Raw genomic sequence first — 20,245 nt, 5'->3', positions numbered from 1 at the left:
TTCTAAAATGTTTTTTCTTAGTTATTTGTTCTACTAGCTACACTTAGTTTATATATTACCAAGTTTACATGACAATAAGACAAGATAATAAAACAAAACTTATCTAGTCTAACTCCATGCTGCTTCACTATTCTATTTCAGCATCTTTGACATAACTTGCATGGAAATGGTAATGCTTCTTTGTTCTCATAATCCTTCTTAACAGGATGCCACATTCCTTTTGCATACAATCAACGCATGTGACTGTCAAGTCATTATCAACTGTTGTTATTGAATTTAAACATCCGTTGAAGCTTTACTGGATCATCCGTTGAAGCTATGTATGATCATCCGTTGATACTCCGGCTGATCATCCGTTCATGCTTTATAGGACATCCGTTGATGCTTTATAGGACATCTGTTGAAGTTTTATCTGAGCATCCATTGAAGTATCCGTTGAGACTATCTTTTAGCCAGTTGACTCCATTTCACTTACACAAGGTTTCAATGCATCATTTATTTACAATTGGCCAACCTATCTTGTGTATCAATCTAGTAGACAACATGACTTAGACATTCCTTATAAATCTAGTTCACTAAGCTTTTACAAGTTTGCAGAAATGAGCTACTATCCTTATTTTACATAAGCTACTCTTTCAACGGATAGTGAAGTAATCATCCATTGAAAGCTACAATTACACTAAGTTAAATCTACTAGGGTGTTTTGTTTAACTTATCATCAAGTTCACAACATATTCCTAATACTCTCCCCCAATTTATGTCTACTGGAATTGTAGCCATAAATTAAGAGAAACTTGATGATAACAAAATACCAAAGACATACAGATTGAAAAGTAGTAGATAAAACTGATAAGTGCTACAAGTTTTACTGAAAATTGAACAATGCAAAGTGTACAAAGAATGGCTCACAATCATTATCAAGATGCTCCTCTAGTCTGAGCAGATAGGTCTATTTTCTTGATTGTCTGGATCTCTTCCCAAGTCTTCTGTTGTTCTCTTCTATCTGATTTTGGACTTTTCTGTGGAATTCAAGTTCATCAACTTCTGAGAGATCTAGCATTCCTTGCATTTCCAATAGAGTCTCATTTCTAGAGATACTTAATTGGTCCTCCAATTTGAAGAATCTTCTAACTCCCTTTTCATCCCTGAATTCCATCAGCCAATAAGGCCTCAAATGCACTCTCTTTCATGTGAAGGGAATTGATAAAGTTTTTGGAAGTGCATCTTTGGCTTTATTACTCCTCAACTCCTCAATCTTCTTTAAATTCAGTCTCCTTGCAGTCACATTGTACCCAAAGTTCTTTTTGAAGGATGGGTAGATCTTTATTAGAATAGACTGGCTTTCTAGAAAGATCCTGTGAAGTGGCCATATGATCTCTTTTCCTCCCTTGTATTTGAATACCAGCCTTTCAGTGAGATGTCTATGAGCATCAATTCCTCTCACTTCTTCCAATTCATCTAAGTAGAGGTTTATGTCAGAGAACTCCTTGATGTCACTGATATATAACATATCTCCCTTGTTGACTGTAGATTGAGGTTTGATTAGGGTCTTGGATCTGAGAGTCACTGATTTCACTTTCTTGCTAGCTCTAATCTTTGTTAACTTTGGCTTGAAGATAGGTAAGTTCGGCTCAGGAATTAGAAAACTGTCCCAATCCACTGGCTCATCCTTTGGAATTATGGACTCACCAATGAATATTCCTAGTTGGATCCACCACCTTGAATTCTTCAAATACCACTGAGGGTTTTGATGTCTGAGTTGAAGTTGTGGACTTTTTAGGAATATAGTCTTCCATTTCCTCATCACTAAAGTCCAATTTTCTCTTGGAATGAAGCTTGTATCTGAATCTTCTTTTCTACTGTGGTTTTCTTGCACTTTCTGATCCTTAGGTTCAGCAATTACAATTGGTTGAAACTTGGCCAATATAGCAACTTGCTTCTTCTTTTGGTTAAGCTTTTTAGCATCCAGGGCAGCTTGCTTCTTTTCTTGACTGATTCTTTCTTTCTCTTCCTTCTTAGCTTCCATAAATATGGGGTGTCCAGCCACCACAAAAATTTTCTTACCATTTCTGTAAATCTTGGCTAATCTTCTTTTGAGTGCTAAATCAGCTGGATCTTTGTAAAAGGCAATTGACCTAGCCAACAGCTTCTTCTCATCTGGCCTAGGTGTCTCATATACAATATCCATAGGATTTTTTTCTGAAAATCTTGAGTAGTTTCTTTTAGGCCTCATGATGAGATTTGCTTTTGGAGATTTGATGCAAGATGTTTGACCTTTTTCCATATAATTCATGCCAAGGTCATTCACAGAAATCTGCTTGACTTGAGAGTGATGTTTGAAGACTTTATCTTATTTCTGAATTGGCTCAAACTTTTGTTGAATTTATGCATCTATTTGTCTCCATTTTTCATCCAGTTCCTTCTCCACAGCTGCAACATTAAGAATTTTGGGAATTGATTTTGACTCAAGCTTAGCAGCTACAATTTGGATCAGATCAATGTTGTCCAGTACTGGTGGCTTTGGCAGAGTAATTTCTGGAACAATTACTTGGTTGATCTGTATATTTACCATTTTCTCCCCCTCACTACATGGCTCTACTTGACTGACTTGAGATAATGATTTCTCCCCCTTTTTGTTATCATCAAGTAGATTGGAGGAAGAAGACTGTGCAACCACCAGCTTTTGCAGAAGTTGAGTTTGCTGTGCTTGATGTAGATGTATGGCTGTTAGAGAAGCTTCCATGTTAGTCATCCTTTTGTCCAAGGAGTCTACCTTGGTTGCAAGATCAGAGTTCTTCCTTAGCTGTCTTTTAATATCAATCATTGTAGCTTCTGGAAGTTTGGCATCTAATCTTTCAAAAATATCCTTCTTTACTTGATCGATATCTGTCTTGATAGAAGTAATATCCTGGTTGTGTTGGAAGCCTTGAATTTGATGTAATTGCAGAGAATTTAGATGTGCATGTAAGAGCTTCCTGGTGCCTGCATCTGTTGTAGATTGAATGGCATTATATATTTCCTGGATTTGATGAATGAGAGTGACCTTGAAGTGTTAAGACCATAGTCCTTTGAGAATGCCCATGAAGGAAGACCAGATCTAGAACTGATGCCTGCTTCTCCCCCTATGTGTATGAGCTCCTCACTTTCACCATCATCTCCAAAGAAATCAGCAGATTCCCCAGTCCCATAGTCAACATCATCATCAGCTCTAGGTAGCATAGCTGTGATGGCATCCTTAGATCTTTGCATTGACTGGGTGGTATGCACCAAGTTCAACATCTTCTCTGCATCTTCATTGCCCTGTCCAGCCAAAAGTTGATATGCTGGAACATGATGAGTAAATTCCTTAGCATCCAAAGAGAATAAACCTATAACAGCTTGATTATGCTGAGATAGTTTCTCTATGTCTGCATCATTGGAATTCATTGACTCACTAGCTATCATGTCCATCCTTATCACTCATGTACCTGCATTTCTCTTATTTTTTTTCTCTCTCTCTCTCTCTCTCTCTCTCTCTCTCTCTTTTTGCATCAATGGCTCCCCTTCGCTCCCCACCCTCATACCCTCACCTTCACCATCTAAGGTGGGACTCCCTCACTCACTTTTTCCAGTCCTGAAGAAATGGACTACATTGGATCACTCTTTTGCTCTCCTTTTTCCTGGGAGCAACCCAGCCTCTCACTCAATTCACTCCCTGCTCTCAATCCTAAGAGTGATTGAACTACTACTAGGTCATCTGCACTTGTGACAATTGATGAGATTTGAGGTTGTGCAGTGACTGTCAACGGGAGGAACATCCGTTGAAGTAGTAATTTGAAGTGTCAACGGATGATTGCTGTTAAGCACATCCGTCGAAGGACAATCACTTGTCAACGGATGATTAATATCCGTTGAGATAGAAGAAATGAATGAGTTTGGAGTGGAAACTATTGTAGACTTTGTGCAGATTGATGAAAATTTGGGCACAAATGTCTCAATAGAATCAGAAAGAATTGGCAAGTGAGCCAACAAATCATCTAAAAGATGATGCTCACTTGCTTGGATTTTTGGCTTCTCCAACAGAGTCAAAGATGGAGAATTTGGAAGTGATGTATGGATCATATCTATATCCAGTTGGTGTGTAGGTGAATTTGGTGTTTGAGGTGCTTCTATCACTAAGGATTTTGGCTGTGACTCCACATTTACTGGAGCCACATCAAACTGACTTTGAGAAAGTGCAGTGACTGAGTCTATTGCTTCAGTTTGCACTGTATGTGATCCCTGTGCATCCCCAATTGGTTTAGATTTCTTCTTTCTGGCATAAGTTTGGGGTGAGCTAGTGTCCCTTACCCTTTTGGCCTGTGCTCTTGGCTGAGAGCTTTTTTCAATAGTCACATCTTTTTGGGAGGATGCAACTAATGATGAGCTTGAGTCTTTTTTAAGCACTGCAGTTTGTTGAGAAACTAGAGTGTGGCTAGGCTGGGAAACAGTCACCTCTCCAACCTTATTCTTAGGGTGTCTTTAATTTTCACCCTATCCCTCACCTTGCTTACCCTCCTTTACACTCCCCTCTTTGGTTTTAGTGGATTTTGAAACTAGTTTCTTTTGAGAGAAACCAGATGGGGCTTTCTTAGCTTTGGATTTTGAAATTATTGGTTTAGTGGCTTGGGTAGGCATCTGTTTGGTCACATTCACAGATGTCATTGCCACAGTTGAAGGTAAATAAATTGGTGGTTGAGAAGTAGCAGTAGGGACAGAAATATTTACCTCACTTACCTGAGGCATTTCCATGATGGGCATGTAAATAAGTGCAACTTCCTTGTGATGATTAGCCCTGTTCAGGTCAGCAATAATTTTCCCTTCTTTGACCCAACAATCTAACTTGTTTGTTAGGTTCTCAATAGTGAGATTCTCAGAGATAAAATTAGCTAACATCATGAAGAATCTAGCATAATATATGTTCTTAGATCTCTTCTTAATATCTTTTAACTTACTCCCTATCTCAAACATGACAGAAGTTCTAAAGTTAAAGTACTTATCACTGAGAAGCATATAAAGCATGTGCACAAGTGTATAAGTAACAGCATCAAAGTTACTGATTTTACCAGAAAAGACTTTAATAAATGAGTCATATAGAAAACTCCATTCTTTTCTAAGACCCATTCCCCTAACATCACCTAACTTAGTGGAGTCTAAAGCATAACCTATGGAAACTAGCATATTACTCACATCAGTGTCAGTGTGTGGAGAAAGTGTATTATTTTCAGGTAATTTAATGCACTTTCCAAGCACATCACAGTTAATACAATGTTCATTACCTTTGAGAGTGAAGGTAATAGTTTTGTCATTGGATCTGAACACTGTCGTAGTCCATATTTCCTCAACAACTTCACAGTAGATGGTTGGAGACTCAAGCATGGCATAATTCAATTTGCAATTAAGCATGAAGTCCATCATCTTGTGATAATCTTCAGATGCCGGAATCTGCTTGTTCACCAAAGCTACAAAGTTGTTCTTCTCATAGATGAATCCAGTTGAGGACATGAATTTAACTATGGGTGCCATTTTTGTGATTGAGATTAGTTGCAAAGAGTGGTTTTTTGCTTTGGAGAAGAAGAGAGTTAGAGAAATTGCTTTGAGATAGATAAAAGAAATAAATTAGAATGAATTTTTTCTTTTATACTTTTTCAGAAATAAACTGTCAAAAATAATAAAGTAAAATAAAGTGCACAATCAAAATAGCCCAAAATAGCCGTTTAAAAATACATAAACTGTCAAAATTATGCGATTAACCGTTGAAATATACATACAGGCTGTAAGTATTTTTGATGGATAATGTTAGAAATCAACAGCTAAGATGGAGACACTTCGACAGATAATTATAGGATACCCAGAGTAATAATTGACACTTCAACGGATGTTGAGTTTCGACGGATATTCATTTTCAACGGATAATGAACATCCGCCGAGATACAAATTCTGACTTAATCAAAATTATATCAAGAAGAGAAATGTCAATATTTACTCTGGCTACATTACAACTTGCAGAAATATCAAATATGATTTAAGAGTAATTAAGCATACCTAACTCACTTACCAACCTAGAGAAGTTGGATTCATCAAGTGGTTTGGTAAAGATATCTACAAGTTGCTTTTCACTTGGAACAAAATGAAGTTCCACAATACCATTAATCACATGTTCCCTTATGAAGTGGTACTTGATGTCTATGTGCTTTGTTCTTGAATGCTGCACTGGATTTTCAGTGATGGCAATTATACTTGTGTTATCACAGAAAATGGGAATTCTGTCCACTTACAGACAATAGCCCAACAATTGGGTTTTCATCCACAAAATATGTGCACAGCAACTGCCAGCAGCAATATATTCAGCTTCAACTGTAAAAGTAGAAACTGAGTTTTGCTTTTTACTAAACCAGGACACAAGCTTGTTCCCTAGAAATTGACAGGTTCCAGTTTTAATTTTTCTATCTATTTTACAACCTGTATAATCTGCATCTGAATAACCAGTTAGATCAAAACCAGAATCTCTAGAGTACCAAATGCCAAGTTTTGGTGTTCCCTTGAGATATCTGAAAATTCTCTTCATAGCTACTAAGTGAGATTCTCTAGGATCAGCTTGAAATCTAGCACAAAGACAAGTAGCAAACATAATATCTGTCCTACTAGCTGTTAAGTATAAAAGTGAGCCAACCATGCCCCTATAGTTTGAAATATCCACAGACTTTTCAGTAGTGTTTAATTCAAGCTTAGTTGTAGTGGCCATGGGAGTTTTTGCAGATGTGCAATCCATTAGATCAAACTTCTTTAAAAGATCATGAATGTATTTAGTTTGACTAATGAATATTCCATCACTAACTTGCTTAACTTGTAAACCAAGAAAATAAGTTAGTTCTCCCATCATGCTCATTTCATACTTTCTTTGCATCAATTTGGCAAACTTTTTGCAAAGTTTTTCATCTGTAGAGCCAAATATAATATCATCTACATAAATTTGAACAAGTATACCAGAGCCATTAACATTTCTAAAGAATAAAGTTTTATCAACAGTACCTCTTGTGAAGTGATTTTCCAAAAAAAACTTTGAAAAAGTGTCATACCAGGCTCTAGGTGCTTGCTTCAGTCCATAAAGTGCTTTCAAAAGATAGTAGACATGATTGGAAAAATTTAGATCTTCAAAACCAGGAGGCTAACTAACATAGACTTCCTCCTCCAAATCTCTATTCAGAAAGGTACTTTTGACATCCATTTGATAGACTTTGAAATTGGCATGAGCTGCATAGGCTAAGAAAATTTTGATGGCTTCAAGTCTTGCAACATGAGCGAAATTTTCATCAAAATCTATTCCTTCTTGTTGACAATAGCACTTAGCAACCAATCTAGCTTTATTCCTGACTACTACGCCATTTTCATCCATCTTGTTTTTGAATACCCATTTGGTGTCAATTGAATTCTTTCCCTTATGTTTGGGTACCAGCTTCCATACCCTGTTCCTTTCAAATTGGTTTAGCTCCTCCTGCATAGCTAAAACCCAATCAGGATCCAACAAAGCTTCTTCTACCTTCTTTGGTTCTTCCTTAGAAAGGAAGCTGCTATACATACATTCTTCTTGAGTTGCTTTTCTTGTTTGAACTCTAGAAGATGCATCACCAGTAATTAGTTCAAAGGGGTGATCTCTTGTCCATTTCCTTTGTTGAGGTAGGTTTGCTCTAGATGAAGAGGCCTCATTATTGCTTGATGATTAGTAGAATTTTGATGATCAGAAACTCCCCCGAGTTTATGGATCTTTGAATTGAGGATGAGGTGTTTACTAATTGTGATCTTACTTGACTCCCAAAACCCATAGAGTGATCAAGGAATGTTGATATTTCTCTGTCAACGGATGATGTTCTTTTCCTGTCAACGGATGATGTAGATTGTCTTTCAACGGATGTTGAATTATGTGTTTTATTAGTTGTAGACTTTTCTGCATTATCCTTAGTCATTGGTTCTTGATCACTGTCATCATCACTGTCATCACTAACCATCTCCACATTATCAATCTTGAGGCTTTCATGGTAATCTCCATCTTGTAATCCTTCAATATTTTTATCATCAAACACAACATGTACTGATTCCATAATAATGTTGGTTCTTAGATTGTAGACTCTATATGCTTTACCAATAGCATATCCAACAAAAATCTCTTCATCTGCTTTAGCATCAAACTTCCCATGATGATCAGTTTGATTCCTTAAGATGTAACATTTGCAGCCAAAGACATGAAGAAAATTTAGAGTTGGCTTGTTATTCTTGAACAATTGATAGGGTGTCATGCACTTTGCTTGATTAACCAAAGAGATATTCTGAGTGTAGCAGGCAGTGTTCACAGCTTCAGCCCAAAAATATGTTGGTAACTTTGATTCTTCAAGCATTGTTCTAGCAGCTTCAATAAGAGATCTGTTCTTCCTTTCCACTACTCCATTTTGTTTTGGAGTCCTCGCTGCAGAAAACTCATGCAAAATCCCATTCTCTTCACAAAATGATCTCATCACAGAATTCTTGAACTCAGTTCCATTATCACTCCTAATTCTTCTTACTTTGAAATCAGGATGATTGTTGACTTGCCTTATATGATTGATGATGATTTCACTAGCTTCATCTTTAGACTTAAGAAAATATGTCCAAGAAAACTTTGAAAAATCATCTACAATGACTAGGAAATATCTTTTTCTTGAGATAGACAATACATTGACTGGTCCAAACATGTTGCTCTAGTAAACATGTAGTTCCAGTAAGGCATGCTAAATGGCATTTGAGGCATACTAAATGCAGCATAATAAGGATTATGTGCAAATGGCATATTAGAAAATTGTGCATTCATATTCTGAGTAGACATAACATTCATAGGCATGGTAGGCATGGCAGTCATGTTGGGAAAAGAGAGAGGTGCAAACATAGGAGTAAGCATGGCAAGTTTGTAATTAACAGACAAATGATTAACACTACCACACTTAACACAAATTTTTCTTGGAGCATATTTATCAGGTGTGTAGTTGTTATGCTTTTTAATTCTTACTTTCCCATTTCTATTATTTTTCTTTTTAGTATCTATTTTAACCTCAATCTTTTCTAATCTGTCATTTAGTTGCTTGATGGACAGATGACCAACATTAACTTTCCTTTCCTTCTTAACTTGACTAGATTCTCATGGAACAAAGTTTTTAGAAACTGAACCATACTTCCCATTCAGCTTTGCTAGCTTAGCTTAGCTTTGCTGACTGGCTTTTTCTCAGTCGACGGATGTGGTTCCTTGTCTTTCGACGGATAATCCCTTTTGTTACTCGACGGATAATTTTCATCATCCGTTGAGTCCACATCCGTTGACAGTCCTTCAACCAAATTGGACTTAAGTTTCTCTTTACTTTTCTTCCAGGCTTCATCACAAAATGACTCAATACCTTGAACTTTGGTGATTTAAGCATGAACATCTCTTGATGACTTCCATGCCTTAATCACCTCCTGCTCTCGTTCAAGCTTCTTCTTCAAAATCTCTTTTTTCTTCAAGGACTCATTTAATTCATCCTTAGCAATCTTACACTCAATTCTCAATTTTTCAAATTCAATAAAATGAGACTCTAGAATATTATTCCTCTCACTTAAAAATAAATTGTTTTCTTTAATTTTAACATTTTCCTTAGTGAGGGACTTAAGTGTAACACGCAAATAATATAATTCTATTGACATGTCATTGATTGCATCATTACACTCAGCTTTAGATAAATGTGCTAGGTTAGTGGTGATTACCTGATTACTTGAAGAACTTGTTTCTGTTTCATCAGACTTGGCCATCAGGACTAGATTGACATTGCTTACTTCCTCATATTCATCCAATCCATCAGCTGCCTGGTCATTTTCCTGTGTTATGAAAGCCCTTTCCTTTTGCTTGAGCAGCTCAAAATATTTCTGTCTATAATCAACAAGCTCAAACTTCTTTTTGTTGGAATCTGACTTTCTACACTCACTGGCAAAATGCTCTGCCAAGCCACATTTGAAACATTTGAATTTGGATTTATCCACCATGTTTCTACTTGGCTTGGCTGCTCCAAAGTTCTTTTTAAACTTGAGCTTGGCAAATCTTCTGGAAAGGAATGCTAAGTGCTCATCAATATCATCCATGTCATCTTAGCTCAATTGATCTTCATTTTCAGCTACCAACCCTTTACCCTTGCTCTCACAAACCTTTGAAGTAGACTCAACAGCTTCTACCTTCACCTCTTTCTCTTTTTCTAACTCAGCAACCAGTTCTATGGACCCTCCTTTCTTCCTTCCTTTCTCCATCCTCTCATCTTGCTCTATTTCAAGCTCATATGTCTTCATGATGCCATATAGTCTTGCCAAGGTAAAGTCCTTGTAATCCTGAAAATTTCTCAATGAGACTATCATTGGTTTCCACTCCTTTGGAAGAGATCTCAGGAACTTGAGGTTAGAGTCTTTTGTCTGATTGACTCATCCATGCAACTTCAGAGCATTTAGTAGCTTTTAAAATCTACTAAATATATCAGTGAGAGACTCACTATCTTCACAGTGGAAGTGCTCATATTGCTGAATTAGCAGCTGCATCTTATTCTCTCTTACTTGCTCAGTACCATCATAAATAATCTGGATTGTGTCCCAAACCTCTTTGGCTGTTTTGCAGTTGATTATGTTATCAAACATTTCACCATCAACTCCATTGAATAATATGTTCGTGGCCTTCTTATCTTTCCTAACTTGTTTAATGTCAGGGTTTGACTTAAGGGTTTTTAGCACATAAACGCAACAAAAACGTAAATTTAAATCTTAAAAAAAACCGAAACCCTCCGCAGGATCCATGCGAAAAATAATACTTAATTCGTAGTTCAGTATGTTTACCTTAAGAAACTTTACATTAATGGAAAGATGGAGGTCTTTAATAGCGATCCAAGAACGATGAGCGGAGATCCCTAGCAGCTGCTCCTCAAGTGTGAAGCACTCCACCGGTATCCACCAAGAGATCAATGTAATGGAGGATGAAGAGGTTGAAAGAATTAGTTGACTCCCTCTTGTTCTACTTTAGAATTAGGGTTAATTATTTGGGTTGAGGCAAATAGGGTTTATAATAGTATATTTATAGGCAAAATTTTCAGCTGAAAATTTTCCATAAAATATTATTATTATTAACCCTTTAATTGATTATTCTTATTAACCAATTAACTAATAATTAAAACACCTTTTAATCATTAATCCCTTTTCTAAACACTTTAGAAAAATAATTCTCTCACTTGATTTAAATTAAATTATTAATTAATAATATTAAGAATTAATTAAATCTCATTTAATCAATTATTAAATTTGCTAATTAATTATTTATTTCACAAATAAATAATTACCAGCCATTATTAATTAATTCCTCCACCATTAAATCATTCTCTTTTATGGTGTGACCCTGTAGGTTCAATATTAAGCCGGTAGTAGAAATAAATAATAATAAAACTATTTTATCATTATTTATATAAATTCTCTAATTCATTAAATATGATTAATTAATAAATTAATCATATTTATTCTACATCGTGAGGGATACTTCTCAGCATATCGCGACTATCCGGATAATACGAATTCACTGCTTAGAATACCAAGAACCTATCCAGTGAGTAGTTACCGAACAATCAATTCCTTCTACCCTGCAATGTCACGATTAAATACAAGGCATGGAACTTGTGTCAAGCCTATCTTATTTAATCATTTGCTTTCCCATTCACTATGCTTAGTTCTATTTAATGTAAATTAGAGACTCCTTTCTAATTTCATTCACTCTGGCCAGAGATTCCTGAACTAGCATAAGTGGATCAGCATTGAACATTCTCTTCCTTCACTGGAAGGGGTAGATCCTTTATTGATCAAACACTATCTTTGTGTACAAATTCCTATACCCAGTAGAGCCCTTATAATTGTCCCTGCAGACTAAGAACTAAACCAAAGCATAGTTCAGTGTACACAAGATGACTATGATGACCTCAAGTCTAAGGATACATGTACAACTATCACTATGTGAACAACTGCTGACACGTGTGTGAACTCCATTAGTTATTTAGCTGTGTGAGTCATGTTCAGTAAACTTATTCTATAATAAGCACCTACATACTAGCTATAGTGTCACCACACAAATGTCTATGAGAACAGACATCCTTCATAATGAAGCAAGCATAGTATGTACCGATCTTTGCGGATTACTAATTACCAGTTAGTAATCCTATGACCAGGAAATATTTAAGTTTAGAGTTATCATCTTTTAGGTCTCATTATTATGATCTCATCATAATCCATAAAAAGCTTTACTCTAAACTATGGTATATTTTATTTAAACACTTAAATAGATAAAGCCCGCAATAAAACCAAAACAAGTCTCTTATTAATATCAATGAAATCAAAACAGATTATATAAAAGTTATTCCTAAATCATCATACATGATTGGACTTAGGACACTTCTCTTTCAATCTCCCACTTGTACTAAAGCCAATCACTCTGGTATCTAATACCCATCTTGTCTTTATGGCGATCAAAGTGACTTTGAGAAAGTGGCTTTTTGAGTGGGTCTGCTACGTTGTTATGTGTGTCAACTCTTTTGACGTCTCCTCTTTCAATACAATACAAGAAATGTTACCGCGCTCCCACTAACCTTTTTGTAGACACATGGTTCATCTATGTTTTTGATAAAACCAAACTCTTTGATTGTCTCATCAAAACAGATGTTCCATCTACGAGAAGCTTGCTTTTAACCATATATGGTTCGCAGAAGCTTACACACTAGGTGTTCATTTCCCTTGGAAAGAAAACCCTCTGGCTGTGTCATATACACATCCTCTTCAAGTTTCCCATTAAGGAAGGCCGTTTCCACGTTTATTTGCCAGATCTCATAGTCGTAGTAAGCAGCAATCGCAAGCAAAATCCGAATTGATTTTAACAGGGCTACAGGCAAAAAAGTTTCATCAAAGTCAATCCCTTGCCTTTGTCTGAATCCTTTTGCCAGGAGCCTGGCCTTATAGGTCTCCACCTGCCCATCTGCTCCAATCTTTCTTTTGTATACCCACTTACACCCAATAGGCTTAACACCTTCAGGCGCCTCAACCAGAGTCCATACTTGGTTGATATACATAGATTCCATTTCGGATTTCATGGCACTATGCCATTTCTCTGAGTCAACACTACTCATAGCCTCATTATAGGTCACAGGGTCGTCATCATCAATGATTGACAACTCATTGTCATTCTCAATGACAAGGCCATAATACCTCTCAGGTTGGCGAGACACTCTCCCTAACCTACGAATGGGCTGTTCCACAGAAGGTTGTTCAGTCTGAACAGGTGTTTCCACTTGATCCGTAGTAGTTTGTGCTTCTTGAACTTCATCAAGTTCAATTTTGCTCATACTGTTTCCTTCAAGGATAAACTGCTTTTCCAAGAAGGTAGCATGTCTGGACACAAATACCCAATGATCGGTGTAAAAGTAATACCCTAAAGTCTATTTAGGATATCCCACAAAATTACATTTTACAGATCGAGATTCCAGCTTATCTGGGTCAACTTTCTTGACATAAGCTGGACATCCCCAAATCTTAACGTGTTTAAGACTCGGTTTCCTTTCTTTCCATATCTCATATGGAGTTTGAGGAACAGATTTGGAAGGCACCTTATTCAGTAAATATGCTGAGGTTTCCAATACATTACCCCACAGGAATATTGGAAGATTCGCATAGCTCATCATGGACCGAACCATGTCTAATAAAGTTCGATTTCTCCTTTTAGATACCCCATTCAACTGTGGAGTATATGAAGGAGTCCACTGGGAGACTATACCATTTTCTTTGAGATAAGCTAGAAACTCTCCATTCAAGTATTCACCACCTCGATCTGATCGAAGAGTTATAATACTATGTTTGGTTTGTTTCTCCACTTCATACTTATATTCTTTGAACTTTTCAAAGGCTTCAGACTTGTGTTTCATCAAATACACATATCTGAATCTAGATCGATCATCTATGAAAGCAATGAAATATGAAAATCCACCCATGGCTTGCGTAGACATTGGTCCACATACATCTGTGTGTACCAATCCTAGCAAATCTGCAGCCCTCTCTCCATGTCCACTAAATGGAGATTTGGTCATTTTACCCAATAGACAAGACTCACATGTAGGATATGATTCAAAATCAAAGGGGTCAAGTAACCCTTCCTTATGCAATGTCCGCAGTCTATTTTCACTAATATGACCAAGTTCGCAGTGCCACAAGAAAGTGAGATTTTCATCATCCTTTTTTCTTTTATTAGTATGTTCAATTTGAAGTAAATTATGCTCTACGTCATATACATACATACCATTATTTAAAATACCACTTCCATAAAGAACGTTATCTCTAAGAATTGAACATTTATTATTATGAATAACAAACGAAAATCCACCCAAGTCTAACATGGAATATAAATAATATTCCTCACAATTGAGGGAACAAAATAACAATTATTTAGAACAATAGTCTTGCCCGTAGGCATATGTAAATGAAATGATCCTACAGCTTCAGCATCAACGCTTGCTCCATTTTCCATCCGTAGAATCACCTCTTCTTCTTCAAGAGTCCTACTTCTCCTTAGTCCCTGCAACGAATTGCAAATATGAGAACCACAAGCGGTATCTAATACCCAAGTAGAAATTTGACTTAGTGACATATTAACTTCGATTATGAACATACCTGAATCAGAAGCGGTAGTCTCACTACCCTTCTTCTTCTTCAATTCTGCAAGGTAAACCTTGTAGTTCCTCCTCCAGTGCCCCACCTTGTTACAGTGAAAGCAAACAGCTTTGCTCTTGGGGTCTTCAGCTTTTGGTGGAACCGACTTTTTCTCACCTACTTTCTTCTTCTTTGAAGGGTTCTTCTTCCTTTTCTTAGGATTGGAACCTTCACCAATTAGAAGAACAGAACTCTTCTTAGGGGGAAAATTCGATTTCGCGGTCTTCAAAATGTTGTGGAGTTCAGGCAGGCTGACATCCAACTTATTCATATGAAAGTTCACAACAAACTACGAGAACGAACTCGGAAGTGATTGCAAGATCAAGTCTTGGCTCAGCTCCCCATCCATGGCAAAACCAAGTTGTCCAAGACGTTCAATCAAATTGATCATCTTAAGTACATGGTTATTCACAGATGATCCCTCAGACATCCTACAACCGAGCAGTTCCTTCGATATCTCATATCGAGCTGTCCTCCCTGCCACATCATACAACTCTTGTAGATGCATAAGGATAGTGTGAGCATCCATATGCTCATGTTGCTTCTGAAGCTCAATGTTCATGGAAGCTAGCGTGATGCATTGAGCAACATTTGCATCATCTATCCACTTACGATACACAACATGTTCATCATTATGTGCATCGCTAGTAGGTTCAGTAGGCTTAGGTGAGTCAAGCACATATTCCAGCTTCTCAACCTTGAGAACAATTCTCAAGTTTCGAAGCCAGTCAGCAAAATTAGGACCAGTCAACTTGTGAGCATCTAGTATACTCCAGAGTGATAGTGCAGAAGACATAACGAATATAGTAAATCTGTAAATGATGAACACATAACAACACTTAGCAAATATTCAATTTCATTTCAAGACACTATATGAATCGGGTCTTTATTCATAAGTGGCTCCCACTAGTTTATCTAATTTATACAACCCCTAAGTGAAAATTAAGCATTCATAATGCTAGTGGGAATAGGGATTCTACATTCCATCACACAACCTCGGCTATAGCACGAAACATCATGTGATGTTCAATAGGCAGACAACTCTTGTCAATTACATCTTATGTTATTCCCTAATAAAACTTTAGCCTCTTGAATAATTGAGTCACGACTGTAGCATGACAAACTCAATATTGTAAGTCAAGTCTAACCCAACATTTCGTACAATTGAATCAGTCTCCAACGACCCACGGCTATAGCATGTAACGATCTTTAGATTCTAATTCAATGTACACATCTCTATGTAATAGACAAGTATTTCTTATTTCAAAATCAAAGCCCTCGGCTGTAGCATGAAACGACAATGATTTAAAAAGTAAGAACCACTTTCTACCATGTTGAAAGGCTATGACCGACACAAGCCCCTTGTGTTATTGGCCAATTACTACTTGATATTATTTAATTTTAGAGGGATTATATTATGTTACAATCATAAGCATATTATAAAGAGATTCTTCCTTTTAAATTAAATATTTCAAATCAATAATCGATAATCAGATGATTCCCAGATCGGGGGGAGCATTGTCAAGAGGCGTCACTTAATACCCCTTTCTTACAGATATAAATCTGCTTTTGACAGAATCATCCTTTCTCTAAATATTGAAAATTCATATTTAATTACGTGTTTCATAAACACAAGAATCTCATGATTGTATTCATAATATTATTGTTAAGGCAAGAAACGATTCCTATTCTAGATTTTCTAGAGCACGCCTTATATTGATTTAAGTTCACCTAAATCTATCATTGCATGGTAAACATAGGCATATATCTCATATATAAAATTAAATAAACAAGTAAATGTAAAGTGCAATAAAGTAAATGTGTTTGGTTATGGCCCCATCCTATCTGATCTTTATCAAGCTCATGATAAAGATCAAGGTCAATCTAATATGGTGATGGAAATAAATACAACTACTTATTACATAAGTCTTCTTCTTTGTTTAGACTTCTTGTATGCCTCGTCTTCTTCTTTGTATAACCTCCATTGGATAGCCTTCTTGAGTCTTCAATTACATTACATAGATTGAAAGTAAAACTAATCTAATGAACTTACAAGAATAACTCGAGTTACATTCGAGATTTATGATTACAAAGATTGACCACATGCAAGTCGTATTTAAAACCAAAACCAAAACCATTACACTAAGGTCGAAAGGCCATAACCATCCACCATGCTCATACAACACATAAAAGCATGTTAAAACACATAATCTGATCTTAACATATCATATTATCCATGATCTAATCATAAAAAGAAAATATGACAAAAATCAGAATCAAATCAGAAAAATAAAAATCACTATTTACGGGCAGTAAATGATGTCAAACGCCTTACAGACGCGTCGTTGATAGCTTTATCTATCAGTTTTGTTCAGACGCTCGTTTACCTATGGAATAGGGTATACGTTTGCGTAAATCGGACACCAGACCCAGATTTCAGCAAATCTGCAGCAGCCAATTCAGAATCCGTATCTAATATGATTTTCATAATTAGAACAAACATAAATCATGTATATATCAGTATATATACAGATTACATAATCATCTTATGATTATACAACTCACATGAATATCATATATTCAAAACCATACATATATAAGCATATTATATCAATATCAAATCATGGCGAATCACGTACATGCTCATATATCGAAAACAGTTAAACACATAAACGAATTATAAACTTTTCTCAAGTAGCTCTGATGCCATTCAAGGGTTTTTAGCACATAAACGCAATGAAAATGTAAATTTAAATCTTAAAAAAAGCTGAAACCCTCTGCAGGATCCATGTGAAAAATAATATTTAATTCATAGTTTAGTATGTTTACCTTAAGAAACTTTACGTTAATGGAAAGATGGAGGTCTTTAATAGCGATCCAAGAACGATGAGCGGAGATCCCTAGTAGCTGCTCCTCAAGTGTGAAGCACTCCACCGGTATCCACCAAGAGATCAATGTAATGGAGGAGGAAGAGGTTGAAAGAATTATGTGCCTCCCTCTTGTTCTACTTTAGAATTAGGGTTAATTATTTAGGTTGAGGAAAATAGGGTTTATAATAGTATATTTATAGGCAAAATTTTCAGCTGAAAATTTTCCATAAAATATTATTATTATTAACCCTTTAATTGATTATTCTTATTAACCAATTAACTAATAATTAAAACACCTTTTAATCATTAATCCCCTTTCTAAACACTTTAGAAAAATAATTCTCTCACTTGATTTAATTTCCAAAATTAAATTTTTAATTAATAATATTAAGAATTTATTAAATCTCATTTAATCAATTATTAAATTTGCTAATTAATTATTTATTTCACAAATAAATAATTACCAGCCATTATTAATTAGTTCCTCCACCATTAAATCATTCTCTTTTATGGTGTGACCCTATAGGTTCAATATTAAGCCGGTAGTAGAAATAAATAATAATAAAACTATTTTATCATTATTTATATAAATTCTCTAATTCATTAAATATGATTAATTAATAAATTAATCATATTTATTTTACATCGTGAGGGATACTTCTCAGTATATCGCGACTATCCGGATAATACGAATTCATTGCTTAGAATACCAAGAACCTATTCAGTGAGTAGTTACCGTACACTCAATTCCTTCTACCTTGCAATGTCACGATTAAATACAAGGCATGGAACTTGTGTCAAGCCTATCTTATTTAATCATTTGCTTTCCCATTCACTATGCTTAGTTCTATTTAATGTAAGTTAGAAACTCCTTTCTAATTTCATTCACTCTAACCAGAGATTCCTGAACTAGCATAAGTGGATCAGCATTGAACATTCTCTTCCTTCACTGGAAGGGGTAGATCCTTTATTGATCATACACTATCTTCATGTACAAATTCCTATACCCAATAGAGCCCTTATAATAGTCCCTGGAGACTAAGAACTAAACCAAAGCATAGTTCAGTGTACACAAGATGACTATGATGACCTCAAGTCTAAGGATACATGTACAACTATCACTATGTGAACAACTGCTGACACGTGAGTGAACTCCATTAGTTGTTCAGCTGTGTGAGTCATGTTCAGTGAACTTATTCTATAATAAGCACCTACATACTAGCTATAGTGTCAGCACACAAATGTCTATGAGAACAGACATCCTTCATAATGAAGCAAGCATAGTATGTACCGATCTTTGCAGATTACTAATTACCAGTTAGTATTCCTATGACCAGGAAATATTTAAGTTTAGAGTTATCATCTTTTAGGTCTCATTATTATGATCTCATCATAATCCATAAAAAGCTTTACTCTAAACTATGGTATATCTTATCTAAACACTTAAATAGATAAAGCCCGCAATAAAACCAAAACAAGTCTTTTATTAATATCAATGAAATCAAAACAGATTACATAAAAGTTATTCCTAAATCATCATACATGATTGGACTTATGACACATCTCTTTCACTAACCATTCATGCCTTGGTTTTGGAATAGATGGCTCATTACGAGTTGCAGCTCTCATTGGTACATGAGGACCTCTTTCTATACAATGCACATAGGCGTCATCTTGAGAAAGAAGATGTAGGTGCATTTTCACCTTCCAGTGGTGATAATTATCTTTATCCGAAAAAGGAATTTTAACTTCAACATCCTTCTTGTTCATCTTGCTATTTGTTGTGATCTTTAAACTCTTTGTACTTCAAGAGCTTGCTCTGATACCAATTGTTATTCCCTAACAATACAACAAGAATTACAAAAGGGGGTTGAATGTAATTTTGGCTACTTTTTGAGATTTATAAAAATGTTCTAACCTAATATATATATGTATATATATATATGTGTGTGTGTTTTGATTTGCAAAGTGCGGAATGAAATGATTAAATAAATCAAACACAAAGTAATAAAAATACAAGTCTTTAAAACTTTCTGGTGGATTTGAATGTATCCACCAGATATATATATATATATATATATATATATATATTTATATATCGATTTGAGAACTTTGTGAAGCTCAAACTGGGTCACGGCTGCTTTACAAGTTGAACAAACAAACTACAGAGAAATTCTTGACAAGTACAACTTTTTCTATTTCTCTTCTAAAATGTGTTTGCTTAGTTATATGTTATACTAGCTACACTTGGTTTATATATTACCAAGTTTACATCATAGTTAGACAAGAATATAAAACACAACTTATCTAGTCTAACTCCATGCTGCTTCACTACTCTATTCCAGCATCTTTGAAAATCTTCATAACTTGCATGGAAATGGTAATACTTCTCCGTTCTCATAATCCTGCTTAACAGGCTGCCACATTCCTTTTGCATACAATCAACGTATGTGACAGATAAATCACTATCAACTGCTCTTTTTGAATTTAAACATCCGTTGAAGCTTTACAGAATCATCCGTTGAAGCTATGTATGATCATCCGTTGATACTCCGGCTGATCATCCGTTGATGATTTATAGGACATCCGTT

Source organism: Apium graveolens, chromosome 1 (genome assembly GCF_009905375.1).
Source record: "Apium graveolens cultivar Ventura chromosome 1, ASM990537v1, whole genome shotgun sequence".
In the NCBI taxonomy this organism is placed as follows: Eukaryota; Viridiplantae; Streptophyta; class Magnoliopsida; order Apiales; family Apiaceae; genus Apium; species Apium graveolens.
The sequence above is the reverse complement of the archived record's forward strand: the minus strand, read 5'-3'. Positions refer to the sequence as shown.